At 41.4% G+C, this 16,542-nt stretch overlaps 1 long non-coding RNA gene across 1 annotated transcript; it reads right to left on the minus strand.

The window, feature by feature from the left end:
* Nucleotides 1-1,603: 1,603 nt before the first annotated feature.
* Nucleotides 1,604-15,704, minus strand: LOC129385008 (uncharacterized). The gene is made up of 2 exons (XR_008612536.2): nucleotides 14,431-15,704; nucleotides 1,604-3,221 (listed from the first exon to the last, which is right to left on the minus strand). It is a non-coding gene; the product is annotated as an uncharacterized lncRNA (long non-coding RNA).
* Between the last annotated feature and the right edge of the window lie 838 nt (nucleotides 15,705-16,542).

The following is a 16,542-nucleotide window of genomic DNA, read 5'->3' on the forward strand; positions in this document are numbered from 1 at the left end:
TGCTTCAGCGTGGTTCTAAAGATGAGCCAACTAGCACTCACCGAGATGTTATTAATTACAAACAAGCCCTTGCTCTAAGCTTAGGAAAATCTAGGCTTCGGTCAGAATTACTCGGCTGAATATTTCACAATAGTGTAAACAACACCGTTTCTTTTACTTTCCTTTTTACCTTTTTTATCAAACACGCCTTTCCACAAAGGCCAGCACAATTGGCAAAGAAAGATTCGGCTTAAATGGGCCCCGAAATAAAATCGACTAGCCTTGAGCTAGTTAAGATGCGCCAATAGTTAAATGGTAAAAATGTCGTTCCACTCGCGTAGTTCTTGTACAAACCTGAATGTTTCGAATGGTTATGAAAGCAATAAACCCCCAAACTATCTCTCTCTCTCTTTGTCTCTCTGTCTCTCTCTTTATTTCTTTTTTTTATTTTTTTAAAGGATCATGTGCAAGCTACTTCTACGCTATTGTAAAATGTAGTAAAATTTATGCAGAAAGATTCACTCGTATACATTGTAACTCCTCGAGGCGACCTTTGGATACACCAATTTGTGTCGCCAGAAACCGCTACAAGGCTAGCGACACGCCCTGACACCTTTGTTGACACACACCCACGCACGCACGCGCACGCACACACACACACTTAATCAAACACAAGAACTGCAGAAAATAAGGCCACAGTTGTGATGCGAGAAATAGCATACGCTCATACAATAATTACCTCTTGGATGGCACGTCACTGATTACAAGTTCAAGTGGATAACTCTAGTTCTACACTGTAAACAGGTTTGACCCTTTTAGGGAGTTTTGGCCTCGTTGCATAACTTCAGCCCTTAAGGGAGGACAATATCCTCCATTCGAACGGAGTTTTTTTTCACACCCTTGTGTTTGGTGGTGTTAAGGGGAATTATGGGAGTTTTTTAATTCTCCTTTGAACACCAACCCCTGAGTGGTTGCAGGAGTCTATATGGAGAATTATGGGAGGTTTTTAATTCTCCTTTGAACACCAACCCCCGAGTGGTTGCAGGAGTCTATATGGGGAACGTTGGGAGTTTTTCATTCCTCTTTTGAACACCAGAACTATGGAAGTTCTTATGAGGAGCTTTGGGAGCTTTTACAAGTTGACATGGGTATTTTATTTTGCTTCTTATGGGAATTTATAGGAGAAGCGATGGGAGTTCTTACGTACATATTTTCGGAAACGTTTGGCTTCTTAAGGGCGTTTTGAAGGATACCTTTGGGAAATTATTTTACCTCCTTGTAGGAGTGCTTAGGTGTAAACCTGGGAGCAACCGTTCCCATATTTTGGGAGCTCTGCTTAAGGGAGCACTTATGGATAGTTTTGAGAGTTCGATTTTTGCTTTTTATGGGAACATATACGAGAATGCTTGGGAGTGAATTTTTACAGCTTTAGGGAGCTGTTTTACTAAGGGAGTTTTAAACAGATGTTTTGGGAGTGCATTTTAGCTCCTTATTAGGGCTTTTACAGGTAGGTCTGGGAGTTTATTATGCACTTTTTGGGAATTTTACGAGGTTGAAGGGAGTTCTTTTTGTGTGTGTGTTTAGTAGATTGTGTCTGACGAGTGCAAAAACCATGACAAAGCAATAAAATGTCTGGAAATTTATTGCAGTTCCAGAATCAAATGTGCCAGCATGATAGTACAATCAATGACTATTAGCATAATGAAAGTGAAATAATTCAATAAATTGGATACAAACAAGCAAACCAGTTTGACAGGAAATTCAAGCATATTGCAAGCTTCAGTACAGTTGAAAATCCACAAGTGCAGCCAAGACTGAAATTCAGCGGCTCAAAACATCATGAGCTATTGGGCAGTCCTTGCATGCATTAGAACAGGCCACATTTGTTTTTGCATGTAAAAAGCATGCTACAAAAAATGATGCAAAGGAGGCCAGACAGCACCAATGACCTAGAACATAATGAAAGTACCTTTGAATACCTATGCTATTTCTAATAGACATCTACGTACAACTTATTCTCTCATGTAACACACAGCTGCAAAGAAAAAGCAGAAGTGGTACCACCCACTCTGAATCAATTTCCTTAGCGTGCGGCACCTGAAATTCAAGCTTGCCAGCTACAGAACATGACAAGTTCACAGCAAAATGGGCATAATGTGATAACAGTAGACAAACAGGTGATATCTCAGGCTGAAGTTAATTCAACAAGGGGACTAGTCGTCATCAGGGAAAGAAAATCCAAGCAGACAATTCCAGCTCACACTTACTTGCATACACAGATGTCGCTACATAGGTTTGTGTTGTGATGCCCCATGACCTAAGTCAGCATCAAAGAGGTTCATTAAAGAGTGGCACATATGCAGTGGCACACACCCAGCGTACATACACAAGTTTGTGTCAAAAAAGTTCATTGGAGAGCTGCATCTACCCAGTGGCCCCAAGTGCTCGTAGTAGCCCCAGGGGCACATACTGAATTTCCACAAATATAAGGAGTTTTTTTTTCAAAATTTCTGGCGTCAGAAGACGCCTCGCATTATATAACTGACATAGACACAAACAACAAGATCACTCATAGAAATTGGTGCCAGCAACCTGCCAAACTCCCATACTTCTACACACCTTGCTACCCCAACTAAACCCCCATGGTGAGCATTTAAACTTACCTTACCTTCTCTATGCACTCACTCATTTTGCTGGATATCCATGGAGTGGAGAAAAGTGAACTATATAAATACTGCCAAAGAAAACGGTTGTTACCCTAACGAAGAAGTCCACTTCTCAAAAAAATTTCTCCACCTGACATAACACTTGTTCAACCTCTGCTGATCACCTTCAGCTGAATATTGCATATCACACAAAGCAGCAATTCAACTATAATTTTTAGTTTTATAATGAAACAAAAATTTCTTAGGATGTGAAAGAAAATATGATACAGGAACCTTTAACAGTATCCATAAGTGTGAAATTTTTACACAGGCAAAGAGGCAAACACTTTGCCACCAGGGCACACATAAGGCGTCATTACATTTTCTCTGCAAAAAGCCTTAACACCCCAACGACAGGTGGTGTTGCATGAAGCCATGCATGCATTTCAAAAAATAGGCATTTTGTATTTTCTTCTTCCGCAAGATCAAGGCAGGCAGGCTGTGATGCTGTGCAAACAGTGGTGGCCCTCAAAAGGGAAGGAATCCACACAAAAAGCCATGGTACTGTTGAGATGGCAGTGCATGATAGGGAGCATTCTGGAAAACAGAACAAAATAGATTATGTACTATTGTATTGCAAACAGACACCACATGAATATTTAAACATAGCATCACCAATTATTCAACAGTGCTGGGCCATTCAATGCTACCACTCCAAGTGCATCTTGGCCACCTCAGATTTTAGGAAAAATTACAGCCCATTGTACAGTTGCAGACTGGATGAAGTGGAGAGTATGACGAAAGCCCGTCTGGTCGGGATGATGCATACTAAAAGGAAGAGGTCTAGACACCGACCAAAATGTTTAAAATAGTTTTTTACATTTTCAAATTCATATAAATTCAAATAACTTCAAAAATTCAAATAAGTACTTTAAACCATTTTGGTCAGTGTCCAGACCTCTTCCTTTTAAGTCGCAGAATGCACAAACAGACTACTTCGCGAAAATTTCACATGGTGTGAGTATCGTTATCTTGTAGGTTAAGGTTGAAACATCACGGCACTGACAAAGCTACAAACAAGTGTTTCTACGAATGACCACAAGGCCTTCCAGAATGTTTCATTATGTGAGATAGACCATTAATGTTTTTTATCTGCAAAGAGTATCTTCTTATTCTGACTTAAGTATAATAGACCTTCGAGCAATTTCTGAAAAGTATTTTCATCCAGCTCGGGTGGTTTATAGGCGCAAATAACCAATTTAGGAACCCCCATTTTGTAGTGAAGAAAGCTTATATTAAAAAAACCTATAGCTGCAGTGATTAAAAGCTTCTGAAATTTTGAATCAACTCTTTATGTCTGCAGAAGCTCTTTAATTAGGTATTAGGACGCCTTGCAGCACTGACAATGAAAGGAAATCATGACAACACATTACAAAAACTAATAAAATGAATGTGTTCTTGATAATATATGTTGTTGTATTATACACAGATTATACAAAACACCAGCAGTAATGTGCATATCTTCAGAGTGCACACACAGTTCACCAACGTAATAATAAATACAGGTCAACATCATAAAGCAACACATAGGTACTGGCGTTTTTCTTTCACATTGGCCTAAAAACCAATCACATGAGCATTCAGCCATCATATAAGCAGCACCTGCTTGCATGAATTCAAGGAACTTTCAGATGTGCAAAATCGTTTAGGAGCTTTTAAGCAATAGGCATGACACTACTATTATGATTAATTTGTTGCCTGTAAGTGGTAAATCAAGTGAACTGCTAGTTGTCCTTCCGGTGAAGGATATTGCAGAAAATGTGAGGACAAAAAGATTATAGTAGCTATTTGGAACTCATGAATGTTAAGAAGATAATATGCAATGTTACCATGCTGACAGACAGTCAGATAAAAGATGATACAAAGAAAATATTATATATAGATTACACAGATGCAAGCATTCTGCTTCTTTATTGCTGCAAAACTCTGTAGTTATAGAAGTGCTTCATCCCCTGAAAAATATTTTTAGCAATACATTCACTATGGAGTTCTATTGAGGATGCATCAGATTTGCATGCTACAAGTGGTTTGAGCTGTTCACAGACAGACATCTGGCTTGTAAACGCAAGAGTAGACGAAATACTGCAAGTGCTCCAGAAAAATGCTTGCATGGTAAGGGAAATGACAAAAACAAGAATGTGGATGAAAAGACCAAACTGCCCCAAAGTCTAATTTTAGCAATGTAAGGTTTTATGAAACATAATTACAGTTCTAAGACAAAACAAAATACCAACATGATATGCAGAGAATGGGTGCTGGACATCAAGCAACCTCACTAAACAATGATTACATACATAAAAACGACACATCCGCAGGAAATTTCACAATACACGACATATAAACTATGTGATTCATGATGCACCCATGTCGTACATCATATTGTTCAAGTAACCAACTTCTTTATTCAAGACCCCTGTAGAAGGTTTGTTAATGCAGTTATTGGTTTCTTGGATGGAAAAGGCCTAGTATACAAATCTGCACTTCCCTGCCTTATATTTGCAAACTGCATGTGTACAGTCACAGTTTGGCATGTTTTGCAATGTTTTGTGAGATATCCAGATGCTGTTACCACCTACATCTGTGCACAATGCTCCTGCAGCCTGCCATTACCACAAATCCTGGTCTATCCTACATAATACCCCAGTCACACGGGCACTTTCAAAGTCCTTTGAACCAAAGATTCTTTACTTCAAGGGAGAATGTGCACTGTCACACAGGCACAGCAAAGGAGCCCTACTGGAAGGTGGCTTTGAGTCAAAGGAGTGCGCGTTCGTCCTTTGAAACCTCAAGGGAATACTCCCAAGCCTAGAGGGCGTCTGACAGTAGAAAAAATAATCTAAAGATATGGAAGTTCAATTTTTACCTCTTCAGAACAAGCTTATAAGTACTGAATACTGTTACTAAAGTACTAAACACTTTCGGGACACCCGCAATCTCCATCATGAAAGCGCCGATACAGCAACACCGGTACGGCCTGTCGTCAGCAGCAACCTCGACACAACACGGTTGCCATGTGCGATTTGGTTCTTTGGTTAGTGGCTGCTAGGCATCCCAGTCTCCTTGGCTTTTTTCTGCACATCTTTCCTTGTCACTTTTGTTTTTTAGTTTTTACAGCGTTTACGTGTACCTACCGCTACCTAGCCACAACGAACGAAACAAAGCAGCTGAAGCAAAGGCAACAATGAATAATCGACGCCAATGTGCGGTGTACGAAGCGGTACACATGGTGGCCATCATTACAATAAATACATCTGTTTGTGATAAAGTAATGCCTTTACTACGTGTGCATTTTGTTTTGATGTTTCTATGTATTAGGAAAAATAAATGTTGCTGAAAAAAATGTGACAAATTTATTATAAGACGCATTGGGCTATATTTTTTTATTACTTTCAAGGTGATGGTAGCGCTAAGGATACATTGCGGTCTCTGTTAAAAGCTTCAACGGAGACTACCTGGAGACCATGTAGCACCGACATATATCCGTTGAACTAATGTCTTTGAAAGCTCAATGCTCCTTAACTTCAAAGGACCTTTGGCATGCTCGTGTGACGGGTATAACACTTGCTGCTGAAGGCATTAAAGGCACTCAAAGGTGCCTCAAAGACAGGCTGAGCATTCTGCGCAGGTTAGCGTGTCAGCAAGGCCTGAAACACTTGCAGGACATTGTAAAAGATGTCAATACATGGCAAAATACAACAGCACAACATACTCAGAAAATGTAAGGCTAAAATTCCACACTGATATATAAGGGCCTTCCCAGACAAACCGATAAATGCAATAGCACACCTTCAATTGAAATCTCGAATATAAAAATTGATTACTTGAAAAAGATGTACGGTACATGCAAAATAGAATGAGTGATGTATGTTATATGTCACGTATAGTCAAATTTTGCTGCAAGTTTGAGCATTTCATGCATGCATATAATCGCAATCATGTACAAAAACAAGTTCATGTGTAGTGCTCATCCTGTGCATTTCATGTGTTTCATCTTATAGTGTAGTAACTATGTTTCCTAATGCCAGTAACCAACTCTCCCAGCTTTCAGCAATAGTATGCAAGATTATTTATTCTTAGGAGTATGATAGCAGGAAGAAACAAGGATAAAGACCTGTCAACAGGACTAGCATCAACTACAAGCTGATTTGGCTCCTGGATGGAAACGAGTATTAGTAATCCTAATCATTATCAATGTTTCAATGAGGGAGTGGGTGAACCCAGAACTTGCACAAATAACTACAGTAGCCACATGGCTGAACATATGAGCCGTGGGTGTTTCCCTATCTTCCAGCACATGAGGTTAGTTGCAGAGCCCCGAGAGGGAAGTGATTGTGGTTTTCCACATTAGCAAATAAAGATCGACATGTGTCGGAAAATAATCACCATCTCTCATCGAAAACATGTAATTGTTTATAGAGCATTTATGCTCAATTCATTACACAGATTGCGTTAGGTGACTAATTTGTTTGACTACTGTTCTTAGTGCCCCATACAAGATTAACCTTTTCCATGCCAATTTTATTTTCAGAAAACCACTGAAATTTCTAAAATATTTTTATTAGCTATTCTTTGTGAAGAGTTTTTATTACTGCAATATCAGCAGTTCGTTTAAAATTTTCTGCGGCCTTTTACTAGCTGTTTTTCATGTTTTTAGGTTGCAAACAGACAAGGACGCAGAAACTGTCTACATGAAGCATATTTTTTTAAAGAAAGTCAAGCGTACTTTTGTTATCCTCCATGAAAAATGTTATTGCAGGAAGAAAGGTGGTTAACCGAGGGCCCCTATTTTTATTATTCATATCATAAGAAGCCAACAAACACTGACACCAAGGACAACATAGTTGAAATTACTTGAGCTTAATAAATGAAATAATGAAACGATAAATTAATGGAAATGAAAGTGGATGAAAAAACAACCTGCCACAGGTGGGGAACGATCCCACAACCTTCGCATTTCGCATGCCATGCTCTACCAATTGAGCACCGCGGCGCCGTTTACCGATCCACTTTCTTGGGTATTTATGTTTCCTTGTAGAACCCTGGGAGTGTTAGCCAGCGTTACCACTCACAGACCTTGGCGGCGGACATGGAACATCCTTTCTGCCGCAGGCGTCACGAGAACGTGATCTTTTTTTAGTGAAGGCAACCGGTCAATAAACCCACACATGCTACCTGAAGGCATCAATGTTGCCCGATTCGAGACACTCGTTATGTAATAAATGAGAAGAAAGAGGGTTAACCGAGGGCCCAATTTTTACTAGTAATATCATAAGTCAACAAACACCAAGGACAACATAGGGGAAATTACTTGAGCTTAATAAATGAAATAACGAAATGATAAATTAATCGAAATGAAAGTGGATGAAAAAACAACTTGCCACAGGTGGAGAACGATCCCACAAGTTCACTTTCTTTTTTTGGGGTGGGGGCAAAAACTGAACACATAACTAATCACTGATCTATCATGCAAGTGGTGTTTGCCTATCTCAATAGTCTATATAGACAGAAAACTAGGCTCAGGTGTTTTTATCTCTAAAAGAAAAGACAAGCTTTTATACGGCAACCTATCAACTTGAAGCCCACGTTAGTAGTTCTCTTCTATGGCATCTAGCTGTTGAGCACGAGTCAAATAAAAATTAATGCAAATGTATTAGTGTTCCATGCTTTTAATGCATGGAAAAGGGACACTAAAGGAAATTAATGAGTTAAGTTAGATTAAAGGTTAGCCTTTTGTAATAACAAATTCATCATTTATACCAAGAACAGAGCTTTTATAAGCAAGAAAATTAGAGAACTGGAACATCAAAGGGCACCAACTAATATATTGAACCAAATTCTGTAGTTTTATTTGCCAAAACCACAATATGATTATGAGGCATGAAGTACGAGGGATTCTGGAATAATTTTGACCCCCTTGGTTACTCTACTGTGCATACAGTGCAAAACACACATGCATTTTTGCATTTCACACCTATCAAAATGCAGCTGCCACAGCTACAGTTTGATTATCCACCATCAGGCTTGGCAGCGCAACACCAAACAGCCCAACTCAGAGCCCATGCTTGTCAGCAACCTTCTGCAGTGAGTGCATCACTTGGTGCTCATGAGGCAGTACTTCCAGCTGCTTCAGCTGCTTTAAAGTGTGCGCACTGCTGGCTTTTGCTGTTTTACAGCCCTTAAAGCCCAACCACAACAAAAGTTAGGGCTGCATAAAAAAATGATTCAAACAGTGTAAATACAAAACAGCATTCTAGCAATCTTGATACCGAGACTGAAATGAATGCCACAATTACCAGTAACTGGCAGTGAGGCATGACTCAGATTGCAGGGCACCTTAGTGTGGCCTACGAGATAAGGGACCACCTGCAGCTGCCTGCAGTGATAAAAACCTGAAGGCAATGTGGACTCTCGTCAAAGCCACTAACCACCAGGTTCATGTGTCGTCTGCTAATACAGTATTAAAAGAATATCAAAAAGAAAATTAGATACCAGCCCCGCAGCTTTGCCAAGATTACTAGTAGTATTTACTACTAATTTATTACCAATATAGCCAAAGTGAAATTTCATTGCATTTGGAATTTAAGCTTTTGCAGTAGGGGTTTTGAGATGTGATAATCGCAATGCTCCTGTGCTTTGTGACATTACATCACTAGATATTTGACAACGCCGTGGTTCTAAGTGTTTTTACACACATCGATATCTTGATTCTTTTACAACCTAACTCTAATATGACACATGAGAATACGGTAGATAACATTTGAAATGTCTTTAATGGGCACGGAAAAGGACTAACCTTTACACATGAGACACGCATGGTGAAAGCATTGTAAGCAAGGCTCCCACGTGTCTTTACATAATTTTTCACTTTGGTCGGTGTCAGTTCTGTTTTTTCCCTTGACTCTTCCTAACCGGACAAGACTTCGTCAGACTCAACTTCATTAACCCATTGACAATATGCTGCATATCTTAGGTAAACATTTGATGCTCACCCTAACGCATGTTTCCTGAAGTTACCAACTAAGAGCAAAGAAAGGTTAGCTACTGTATGAACCAGCCTAAATCCATGTTAAGCCCACAATTGCCCAATGTGCCTTGAATAGGCTCTAAAAATGTGTATTAACACAAGGCGCAATAGATTTTGTGCTCACGTTGGCATGTTCATAACAGCTGGCCTCCCTCACTCTCATCATCGGAATCTCAGAATCCCTACTGCGAAAACTTCAGGAGTGGAAAGCAGCAAAGGTAACAGTGCGCAGTTTGAAGCAACCAGAGGCACTGCCTCATGAGCACAGCAGTTGCACTCACTGAAGAAGGTTAATGACAAATATGGGGCCCCATTCGTGCTGCTGGTTCCGAAGAAGCCATCTAAGCTTTTTTCCCACGCTTGAGTGTAAAAATACAGCTGCTTTTAACAAAAGGCATGCAACACCGTTCATGAATTGTGCCATTGGAATGGTTTACCAAATAACCTCTTACTTCTGGTAAGCTCTACACAAGCCAAATTGGGCGCTGCACTGATGAAAGGGCAAGAGAACATTTGCAGAATATAAAAACAAAGTAAGACCAATGTAGGTGAGCATTGTAACACATGCACTTGTCATCCACAGCTTGAAATATATTCTTGGCAGAAGTAGAAACATGAATTCACAACTGATATCAGAAGCTCTTTTAATATCAAAGAATGACTGTGTAATTATTCTTTTTTTTTCTATTTCTCACAATATGTGTATGAATGTTTTTTGCTTTCGGTTTACACAGGTTGCTACACCTCGATTTGTTTGACCCTGTTCCCTTCTTTGCAATCTTTCCTCCCTCCCCCTCTTTTATGAACTTCCAGAGAGATTATATGAATAGTTCCTGCTTTCTTAGAAAACATGGCACACACGCGGTGGATGTGGAACATCCTTTCTGCTGCAGGCATCACAAGTACGTGATCTTTTTGGGTGAAGGCAACTGGTCAATAAAGCCGCACATGCCAACTGAAGGCATCAATGTTGCCGGAATCGAGACCCTTGTTATGTAATGAACGAGAAGAAAGCAGGTTAACCGAGGGGCCCGATTTTTATTAATCATAAGACGCCAACAAACAAAGGCACCAAGGACAACACGGAAAATTAACGGAACTGAAAGTGGATGAAGAAACAACTTCCCGCAGGTGGGGAACGATTCCACATCTACGCATTACGTGTGTGATGCTCTACCGATCGAGCTAACACAGCACCGTCTTCCCATCTATTTTCTGGGGTATTTATGTTACTACTAGAACTAACCCTGGGATTGTTAGCCAGTGCCACCACTCACAAACCTTGGCGATATGTAGAGCATCCTTTCTGTCGCAGGCATCCCGAGTATGTGATCTTTTTGGGTGAAGGCAACTGGTCAATAAACCCACACGTAGTACCTGAAGGCACCAATGTTGCCAGATTCGAGACCCTCGTTATGTAATGAACGAGAAGGGGGTTAACCAAGGGGCCCGATTTTTTACTGCTGGTGTAGTACACACTTTCCTGCGTTTAGGGTGATGCCAGCTTCTTGCAGGTGCTGAAGTACTTTGTGCAGTCGTGCATCATGTTCTGTCTTCGTGCGGCCAAACACTATTATGTCGTCTTGCAGACATGCTTGGCCGTCCAGGCCTTCTAGCAGTCTTAGCATTTCCCAGTGGAAAAATTCAGTTGCTGTGGAAATTCTGAAGGACAATCAGAGGAACTTAAAATGGCCAAGTGGCGTCAGGAAAGTGTTGTACCTCTGGGACTCGGGTAACCAGTAACCAATATCCGGCTATAGCATCAAGTTTGCTAAACCAGGCAGCTCCGGTGAGTTTGGCCAGGCAATCATTGATGGTGGGCACTAAGACTCATTCTCACAAAATGTTCTATTTTAACCCTCCAAAGTCACTGCAGATTTGAAGCTCGCCTCCTTTATTTTTAGCCACTACCATAGGTGCATGCCACTCTGTGGTTTCTTCGACCTTTATGATGACACCCAGGCTCTCCGTTCTCTCCAACTCACATTTGGACACTCGGCAACATGGGCAGAGGTACTCGCCCCGAGCACATAATAGCACACCGCTTGGCATCAGGGAGTAGCGATATATTGTAATCGGTCCTGAGAAGGTAGGCCCAGGTCTGTAGCCAGGTAGAGGTAGTGGCATAAAATGTTGGCTGGGTCGCTGACCTTGCCTTTTGACTCCGCTACTTCTAGGAGACTTGGTTGGACATTGAAGGATTTGATTGCGGGGGGACGTCAAAAAGTGCGTCATGCAGCTTGTCTATTACATAAATTTGTTCTTGACACAACCAGCCATTTCAGCACACGGTAGCAGTCTAACCGTTGCTTTTTTTGGTCCTGCCGGGTCCGAGCAGCTGTTCTTTTGCTTGCTTCAGGTTTCCCGTGACTTGTTCGTCGTAGAGGCTTGTTGGCATGGCAGTCACGTCTGCACCAGTGTCTACCTTGAAGCCATTGACCATCACATTGATTTTTCATGGCCCAGGATCCTGTTGGTCAGTTAATTGTCCAAGTAAACCTCTTCCAAAACAGCTTGGTATGTGCATTTTGTTCTGCTTTTTGGAAGCGGAAAAGCATATGGCAGCTGTGTTCCTTTTTACTGCAGGCACTGCATGTTTTGCCATTCGCCGTGCACATAGTGTGTGATGGTGAACCATAGGTGTCTTGTTGAGCCATACCACTTGCATGTCAGCGCAGTTTGGTCACGCTGGTTTTTACGAGAATTATTTGACTTTCCTTTGCTCTTCGAGAAGCTGTGCATGGTGTCTACAGCTTCAAGTGATTGTAGCTGTGGCCGTAGGTCCTTTTGCTGCTGTTTGATTGTTGCCGCCATGTTGCGAGCAGCGTTGACAGCGGCTTCCAGAGTAAGCTCAGCATTAAGTTGCAGCTTCTCACTTACCTACGTGTCTGTGGGACCGACCACGAGTCTATCACAGATCAGTTCCTCTTTCAGGGCGCTGTACTCAGAGGCTTCAGCGAGCCTGAAGAGTTCGGTGATGAACATATCAGCTGTCTCATGCACGTCTTGCTTCTGGCTGTTGAACTTTGCACACTCGTATATCATGTTTATCCGTGTCAGGAAATTTTTTATGAACAGTTGCATTACTGTATTGTAGTCGAGTTTCTCAGCATCACAGAGCCTGAGCAAGGCTAGGACGTCTTTGGCTTCACGACCCATGGCATAAATGAGTGTGTTCACCTGCGTCTCGTCGTCGTCTTTAGTCTGGAGATAGCTCTATAGCCCTCCCTTCTCGTGAGCCACCGTTTCTACTCCTCGGGCTGCCGAAAATCAAGTTTTTCCGGCAGTTTGACGACGAACGAGTTTAGTGGAGCTGCGTGCTGGGCTGTGGACACTGTAGGTGAAGCCATGGGTAGCAAAGTGTCGTATTCACCGCAGTGCGCTGTGATGTAGACTTCTACTTGCGTGGTGCATTTCTCACAGCGTTGTCGAGTATCCCACCGTTGCCTCCATGTCATGGTCGGGTGACGAGCATACGTGATTGACAAAACGTAAGTGTTAACTGGAACTGTTTACTAGGTTGTGTATGCAAAACAAGCACGGCTACATGCCGGCTCGGCTTACACGGTCTGGTCCGCTCTCCCAGAGGCGTTGTTCCGCATCTTACATGACCGTGTACACAGCGCCATCTCGTTGCGGTAGCTCGCATGACACGGTGCACCAGTGTAACTCAATGGACAGCAACTTCAAAAAAAGTATATTTCGGAAGGCTGCCCAAGTTTAAACAACTCTCAGTTACCGTTAAGGCGATTTTCCCTCTTATTAACATGCACATTTACGCCACTAGACCATAACCTCATTGCTACATTATAGCACAGTTTTGGTCCGAATTAAAACACTGATATAACACAGCGGAAAAGTTACGAATAAGTGCCATAAATACGAAGAATATTAGAAGGGCATACACTATCATTCTTGCTAACTGCTCATTTGTTGAAATTCTGGCAGTCTTCTGAATTATAATCTTTAAACGTGCTGCCCATTGAGTTATGATAATGCATTGCGGTGAAATTTGATAGATGGCCGCAGAGCCAATTCAACATTTCAGTTTCAACCACAGCTAGTTACCCCTATGCTTTTCTTGGCTTCATTGCCTGCTGGCTTTATATGGTCGTGATTTTAAAAAAATGAAGCCCGTTTTCCTTCTCATTCATTCATGCGAGGGTTTGAAACCTCACAGCTTTGATGCCTTTAGGTAGCATGCATGGGTTTATTAGCCACATGCCTGCTCTTTTCAGTTCAGGTGTTACGCGACACCATCGTGCAAAAAAAGATGTTCCACATCTGCCCACCATGGCTCTAAATGGCGCTGGCTAACACTCCCAGGGCATAAATACCATAAGTACCCAAGTTAGCACAATTGGTAGTGCATCGCGTGTGTACTGCAAAGGTTGTGGGTTCAGTCACCACCACAGACAAGGTCCTTTCGTCTGCTTTCATGACTTTCAATATTTTCTACATTTCAATTTCAACCACAGCTAATTACACCAACGCTTTTCTTGGCTTAATTGCCTGCGACCTTTATATAATCAGCAAAAATAAGGTTACAAGAAAATTAAAATAAATAAGTGGAGGACAGGGTCATCGGTGTTCAAAGAAGCACCTTCCTTTTTGTATCGTTAACCAACATGTGCGCCCAATAGGTAACTCCTCTACCTGCACATCGAATGACAATGCAAGAGATGCAGCTGGAACCCACAGTCAAATATATGTACAGCATACCAATGCATCTCTCCTCCGAAGGTAGTGAAGAGCACAGGTGCCTGTAGAGTTGCGTGCCACGGTTCCTCTTGCCAACCCATGGAAAGGAGCATAAGTGATGCTGTAGAGCTTGCTCCTTCAAGCAGTGTTCAGGTATCCATTCATAATCCTGCATGTAGTGTCCAATGTATTGTAGATATCAAGACAGCTTCAGTCCTGCAGCAAATAAAGTGATCAGTTCTAACCAAAATGTTGAGATGTAGACACTTTGGCAGGCAGATGTTAAATGTTGAAGTTTCTGGGATGCCAGTGATAATTTCATTAAACATTATATGGGCCACTCATACAGGGATGGAAGCAGTCAAAGAAGTTTTGGAGCAGCTCTGGGAGGTGGCAAATTTGACACACTGGAGCATGAATTGCCCGTTTTCGAGCAGTAAATACATATTTACATGAGTAGCTTGATAGAGGTCAATGAGTGAAATACAGGTATATGAAGAAAAGGTGTTCCTTATTTTACTTTACAGAGCACTATTTGATTATGGCAGATCAGTTCTGTGGAAGCCTGCAAGGCAAGTAAAATTCATGACAGGAAAAATTTTCACCCACCCTACTTTAGCATGAAGCTACGAAGGAGACCTGTACAGGTTTCTCGGAAACCACCATTAAATTACATACTGGATATGACAACTAACTGTGGCCAAGAAAAAAATTAGTGAGTGCTTTCCGTGAACATCACCCACTATGTTGATAGGTTTATGTTTGTGCTACTCAAGTTTTTTTTTTTCCATTGTGAACAAGCAATTAATATGTACTTGTAATGAATGTTTATTTCCTTACTTATCGAATATGGTGCCAATGCAAAGGTTGTGGAATACGCCGAGAAATGACCGATAACAGCGTTACAACGACCTAGTTCATGTGTGGTCTTTTTTTTTTCCGACAAAAAAAACAAACAAACAAGCGAATTTTTCTTTAGAAATTCACGTGACAATGCGCTCCGCATCAGTAATATAAGTGGTCTCAGACAGAAACAGTGTCATCAGTGCACTGCATATATTATGAATGTGCAAACCTGGGGCACAGTCTTGTAAAGGTTCGCAAAGCGAACTGTTACCAAGATCGCGCTACTTCGCATTTGGTAGGGACTGTACTTGCACGCCAAAAACTGCTGACATGTCGAGAAAAAAACTGCAGCTGCTCTTTCCCAGTGCCCCTATTTGACAAAGTTTTTGTAAAGATTGATGCAATAGTGCGCAGAAGCATTGTCATGGTAAGGGCAGTTTATTTTCACCTTTTATTTATTTCACGGGCTTTCGTTCTCGTGCCTTCACAAATCCTAGGCTGTCTTAAATGCTGTTACCGGCCATTTGTAACCATCATACAAAGCTTTTCACTGACATCTCATCGATTAGGTAAATCAAGACACTCATCAGACACAGTGAACACCATTCGAGTAGTGCACTCTGGTAATTTTTCATTCTTGGCAACCTGCAGTTGAGATAGCAGAATATTGCAGAATAAATGTGAAGTGACGTAGTGGTCATTGCATATTTGCGAGTATTTTATATCTGTTTTGACACACTGGTTGGAAAAAAGACATGAACGGGCATGTTAATTGCACTTGAGCTATGGTATACAAGTTTCCCTTGTTGTGCAAGGGCGTCTACATTAGACAGACGGGAAGGGGTATCAATGATTCATAATAAGGTTAGTTACAGCGCAACCTAAGACAAGGACAACAGAAGGTACAAAATGACGACACGGCGCTGTTTTGTACCTTCTGTTGTCCTTGTCTTAGGTTGCGCTGTAACAAACCTTAGTATGAATCCCAACCAACTGGCCCAACTAGCCGTTCTGATGCAGTATCAACGATTGCTTGGGCGAGCATAGTTACAACCTTCATAAAAGTTAACGAAGTAGGCCCCTTGCGATGCATTGCAAGACTTGTGGATGCAAACTAGTTTTTTTAAAGAATGTGTCATCATAGGATGCAGTAACATTCAACTGATGCGCGAGATTACTGATCAGGCTAATTCCATTGCCAAATACGTTAGGGTGTGCGTGAGTACACCCTCCTTATCTTTATCAGGCAAGGAACTTTACTTTCTAAGTTGGTCGGCACGTTTTCAG

The sequence above is a fragment of the Dermacentor andersoni genome, chromosome 5 (assembly GCF_023375885.2).
Source record: "Dermacentor andersoni chromosome 5, qqDerAnde1_hic_scaffold, whole genome shotgun sequence".
Classification (NCBI taxonomy): Eukaryota; Metazoa; Arthropoda; class Arachnida; order Ixodida; family Ixodidae; genus Dermacentor; species Dermacentor andersoni.